General features: G+C 38.5%; 1 pseudogene; it reads right to left on the bottom strand.

The window, feature by feature from the left end:
* Positions 1 to 3,230: 3,230 nt before the first annotated feature.
* On the bottom strand, positions 3,231 to 3,382 carry LOC115935523 (uncharacterized; annotated as a pseudogene).
* Positions 3,383 to 5,822: the final 2,440 nt, after the last annotated feature.

Here is a 5,822-nt window from a genome sequence, read left to right on the forward strand (position 1 = left end):
TATATATGGCAGTTCTTGGAGTTCTCAGAGACAGAGAGAGAGAGAGAGAGAGTGTGTGTGTGTGTGTGTATGTATATAGCAGTTCTTTGAGAGCTCAAATATATATATAGAATATATATATATATATATAACAGTTGGAGTATATATATACTCACATAGAACATATATATTCTATATAGAGAAAATTACATTATCATATGTAAGCATAAGCACATATTTTATATAATTACATAAGTTATAGACATATATATATAATTATATATTCTATAAAGTTATATATTATAATATATAAAACTTTCATTAGAATCATTACTATAACTTACCTGAACAAATATGACATGTGTGACTGAAAATGGTTCACCTCCATGGCAAATGTGGCACACATGATGGACAGCGGGAGAATAGAACTCCACTGTCTCTCACCTGTGATCTATCCTGCCTCTTTGTAATCTTGACATTAACCTTAATTGCTAAATTGGGGGGAAAAAACAAATGGCACTTCAGGTTATCCTCTCTTTGGGAGTCTTCCACCCAAAAAGGAGGCTTCACATATCAATTGGCTGATATACTCTAATGGCTGCTATTTCCTAAGCAGATGCCGCTGAATTTCATATAATTACCCTGACTCTACTATCCATAATGATTTTGATGGAAGTGAGCTCATCTTGAAAGGGATGTTGACAAGCAATAGAATAGGAGAGCTCTTTTATCCGCATATACTAAATAAATCACTGGAGTTGAACTTGAGATGAACTCTAACGAATGTTCACCTGATTCTGAAATGAGCTATATTGAATCATGATGCCACAGAATCACAACTTCTACAAGAATCTCAGCTCTCTGACGTCAGTGTGTTGTCCCGCAGCTCTAGGCAGCTGCTGAGGTAGGCTTGGGAAAGAGGACTAGTGCAGAATCATGGACCCATTTCACCCACTACATGAAGCCATCCCAATGAGAATAACATTCCTGAAAGGAACCCTCTTGGATGTATCTGAGCCAGGCACTGGAATGATGTTTTGAATAATTATGAAAATGCTATTTTGTTTTTTTTCTAAAAGAGTTGTTTCTAATCCTTTTTTGTATTTAAGGTAGTAAACATAAAATTTATATCTGCGTTTTCTATTCTCTTAGATATTAAGTTCATTGGTGGCAGAAACCATACTATTTCAAAGAAAAAGTACCCCCCGAGGCAAGGCTCTTGTGGCAGAGGAGTTGTTGGGCATGGTAGTTGGGTTCTTCCTGCGAGCCACGGTTGCATGCTGAAATTTGTAGACAAAACTCAAATGTCTGTCAAGCATGCTCATAATTATATTTTAAGGTATAGTTCTGAGGTTTTCATATCACATTTTTAGGGCTGCCTATTAATCCTTCTGCTTCATAATGCTACTGAAACAGTTTGTATCTTATAATTTTAGTTTGAATAGTTAGACTTTAAAATTCTCTTTCTTTTAATTCTGCAACAAAAAAACCTTTTGCCATTGTGTAGAAAAATATAATCTAGTCAGGTGATAGCTGTATCAGTTTATAAATCTTAACAGAACACCCAGGAATACCATATTCAAAGAAGGGCCTCTGCATGTCTCCCTAGCATCACATTCTGTTTAAGTGAAGCAATGGACAAAGCTTCCTTTCAACTCCCTGCAACATTAGTCCTGGCCACTCTGGGCCATTTGGAAGAACCTTCTTTTCTCCCCACTGATTAGTGCCTATTAGGGTTTTCTGGACAAGAACAACTTTGTTTATACTACTCAAAATGTTGCCTTTGTACAAATCTCCACCCCTTTACCCAAGTCCCCAGCCTGCCCATGTGGCTTCACACAGAGGGCTATCTCACCCTGCCCTGCTCTTCCCCACACCCACCTGGCTGCAAGAAAGACATGGACTCACCCTCAACTCCCTTTCCGAGTTCAGGCAGCCGAGTCCTTACGCTGTCCTGGTGCCTCCTCAGTGCTTTCTAAGAGCACAACTCGAAGACCCATCAAACTCATCAACGTCAGGGCATTCCAGACAAAAAGATAAAACCTGTTGCAGGTTTTTTCATTCTGGGTATTACAGTCTTATATAAAATTCAAGGTTAATGTTTGAAAATTTGTTTGAACCAAAACAAAAATAGAAAATTAAAAAAAAATTTTTAAATAGATATTCAGTTGTACTATTTTTTTCAGCTTTAAGAACCCAAGTATGGGCCCAATGAAAAGTAATTAACATAAGTTTGAGATGAGTTTTAGGGAAAAACATCCCCCCCGCATTTAGGGAACATGTGCACTGACTGGGTATTTGGTTATGCTGAGGAATTATTGTTATATTTTTAGGAATGATAATGATATAACAGCAATGTTCATCAAAAAGAATCTATCTTTTAGATACACATAATGTAATGCCTACAGAAAACTAGAATTACATGTGCAGAGTTGTAGAGTTCGCTGCAAAATAATTAAAGAATGGGAATAGGACCAGGACTTAGACAAAACCAAACAGAACAATACTGGTTAAATTTTTCTAAATGTAAATAGATTTTTAAAATTTCAAAATTTCTCTTAAATATGACCAGCCAAAGAGAGTATTAGAAGGAAAAATTATAGGCTTATTTCATGGATGAACTAAAACTTTTGTAATCTAATCGATTAAATATAATCTAATAGCAAACATTATTAATCAATGTGTAAAAAGCTTAATATGTCATCCATTATCTCTATTTTATGATTCTAGGTTTCTATTTGTTTCTAGGCATAAAATCCTCCCACCCCTTCTTCTATGTGATGATTTGACCTGAAGTTGACTTTCTAACTCTGCTCCCCGGTAAATTGATATAGTGGTATGTCAGATATGCAGCTAGGCCACATGACTCCTAGTCAATATCACCCTTGAGCAGTAGATTGAACCTGGACAGGGAGAACCATGATGGCAGCTGTGTCCCTGGGCCTCCCTGAGGGCAGTGACTCTTGGAACTGGCTGATCCCTTCTGGGAACACTGGTAATTATACCTATGGACCTATAAGCCTGTGCACAAGAGCTACTAGCACTTTGGGGAATGAGAGTTTTAGTCAAGGTGACTCCCACATCTCTTTTCCCCATCTGAATCCCATTTTCTTGGCCCTAAACTATACTGCTCTGTGTACTGTGCAAGGTCTACTCATAACAACTATGGCTTCTATTTTATTTGATTTAAGAAAACAGAGCATGTTGGACTTACAAATTATATGTGTGCATTTTTTTTTTTTTTTTTTTGCGAATGCAGTGCCTCACTACCACAAATTATGCAGTCAAGTTTCCCATATTTGGGGACATCGCAGGGGTCAGCATGTCCAGAGTGCAATGGATAAGCCTTGCCCTGGGAAAACCACCTTCGTGATCATGGTTATCTCCCCTGCCAGGTAAGTATGCTTCACCATTTTCTTAATTTAGGAAAAATATTGTTCTACCATGATGTTTATTCTTGAACTTTTTACGTAAATTTCATAAAATATCTTATATTGTACCTTTGAATGAATGAATTTCCAAAATAGTTCTTTTATTTCATAAATCAGATAAAAAATCTTTGAACTAATTTTGAAATTAACTGAGCTTATTTTCTGTTTGAAGCAACTGATGACACTAATTTACACCTGGCAGCATTTAACTATTAGCGAAAGTTTTCTCTTATAACAGAATGAAGATAACACCGAAAGTGACAATGTCAAGTCAGACCCATAGGACTCAGAGATTTTACTCAATAGCAACATTTACTAATTCAAGGGAAAAGATAACTGTAAGACACAGGTGAAGCTCTGTGACCCACTCAGGTCCTCACTTTGCTTCTTGACTGTGTGCCAGAAATAAGAGTCTCTCTGTGAGCTCTTGCCCTCAGCCTTTAACTGCTTGCCGATGGTCACCAGTTGCTGGTGGTGAGCACCCTGCTGATGTACTGTTTCTTTGTTAAGCATAGGAGATGACTTCAGGGTCGTGAAAAATCTTTGCAGAAGGGATGAGTGCATTTAGGGAAATTGTGACCAGCTACTGACATCCACAAGTCTGGTTGCTCAAGGTGCTATCTGAGACTGAACAAACACAGACTTTTCCTCTTTCAGGAGTTCCCTGAAACTCCTCCAACTTACTCTCTAGCTGTACAAAAACTGTGTGCTGCTTCTTTCTGTTAAGGTAGATTTGTGAGATCTTGCCCCGTCCCACCATCTTCTTGCGTTGGCCAAATTGAATAAATCTTTTTTTCGAAGCGCCTGTATGTCAGTGTGTTTGCATCAGCCGTACATTGGCGACACAAGCTTGAACTTGGGGTTTTACAACAACACCTGGATAGATTCTCCTGAGGACACTGAGTTTACAAATGCGTACCCTCTTTCCTGCAGCCCTCAGGGCTTGCAGAAGCAGCCCATTCTTCCCTGGTGAAAGCTAGGACTGCCTTCAAGCTGGAGGTCGTGGCTGCAGAGTCCTCTACCCGACAAAGCATTAGGTGTGCTCCTGGAGAATAACCCACTTCTTCCCAAAGCTGACAGGACCATAGCTAGAAGTAACACCCAGCATCAGCCGACGCAGAGAATGACGGACTTGAAATTGACTGTACGTCAAAGGGGAAACTTAACTGCTAGAGTGGACTTTAGAAGAGATGGCCACCATAGATTCACGTGGAAATGTTCCAGTTCCTTTGGAAAATGTTAGAAGAAATGCTGACAATTGAGAAATATGGGAATTCTGGAATGGGCATATTGCATAAGACCAGAAAACTCACCTAAATTTTGTGTTGTCTGGGAATGCCCAAAGGACACATTATTCACCAAGGCCATTCGGAATGCTCTGGAGAGGCAGGCACCGGAATTACTAACAAATTCGGTCATAACTGTCCTCTGCATGCCACAGCTGATAGTAAAAAAGGGAGTTACAGTTTTGGGCTCAAATATACGTAAACACCCCCCAAAGCATTAGAGGCTAGGTGCAGCTCTTAACTGCTGGAATCCAGAAAGTGGCAATTACCACAGTGACCAGCAGGTCCTTTGCTTACTTTTTAATGCCATATATATATACGTGTATATATATATATATATATATATATATATATGTGTGTGTGTGTGTATCACATGTATATACGTGTATATATATGTATATACGTGTATATATGTATATACGTGTATATATGTATATACGTGTATATATGTATATACGTGTATATATGTATATATGTGTATATATATGTATATACGTGTATATATATGTATATACACATATATATATATATTTCTGTTGAGTGTTTTGGGTTCCTTGCACACTGGATATTAGTCCCTTGTCAGATAAATAGTTTGCAAATATTTTCTCCCACTCATGTTGTCTCTTCACTCTGTTAATTATTTCCTTTGCTGTGCAGAAGCTTTTTCATTTAATATAGTCCCAGCCAGGCGCGGTGGCTCATGCCTCTAATCCCAGCACTTTGGGAGGCTGAGATGGGCGGATCACCTGAGGTCAGGAGTTCAAGACCAGCCTGAGCAACAAGGTGAAACCCCATCTCTACTAAAAATACAAAAATTAGCCTGCGTGTTGGCAGGCACCTGTAATCCCAGCTACTTGGGAGGCTGAGACGGGAGAATTGCTTGAACCTGGGAGGCAGAGGTTGCAGTGAGCTGAGATCATGCCATTGCTCTCCAGCCTGGGCAATGGAGCAAGACTCCATCTCAAAAATAAATAAATAAATAAATAAATAAAATATATATGTGTGTGTGTGTGTATATAGTCCCATTTGTCCATTATAGATCAAGAAATTGTTTCTAGACACAGAAACATGGAGAAATCTTAGGAAAAAAATAGAGCTGAGTGAAAAAAGTTGGGAATAGAATAGA

This window comes from Gorilla gorilla, chromosome 6 (assembly GCF_029281585.2).
Source record: "Gorilla gorilla gorilla isolate KB3781 chromosome 6, NHGRI_mGorGor1-v2.1_pri, whole genome shotgun sequence".
In the NCBI taxonomy this organism is placed as follows: domain Eukaryota; kingdom Metazoa; phylum Chordata; class Mammalia; order Primates; family Hominidae; genus Gorilla; species Gorilla gorilla.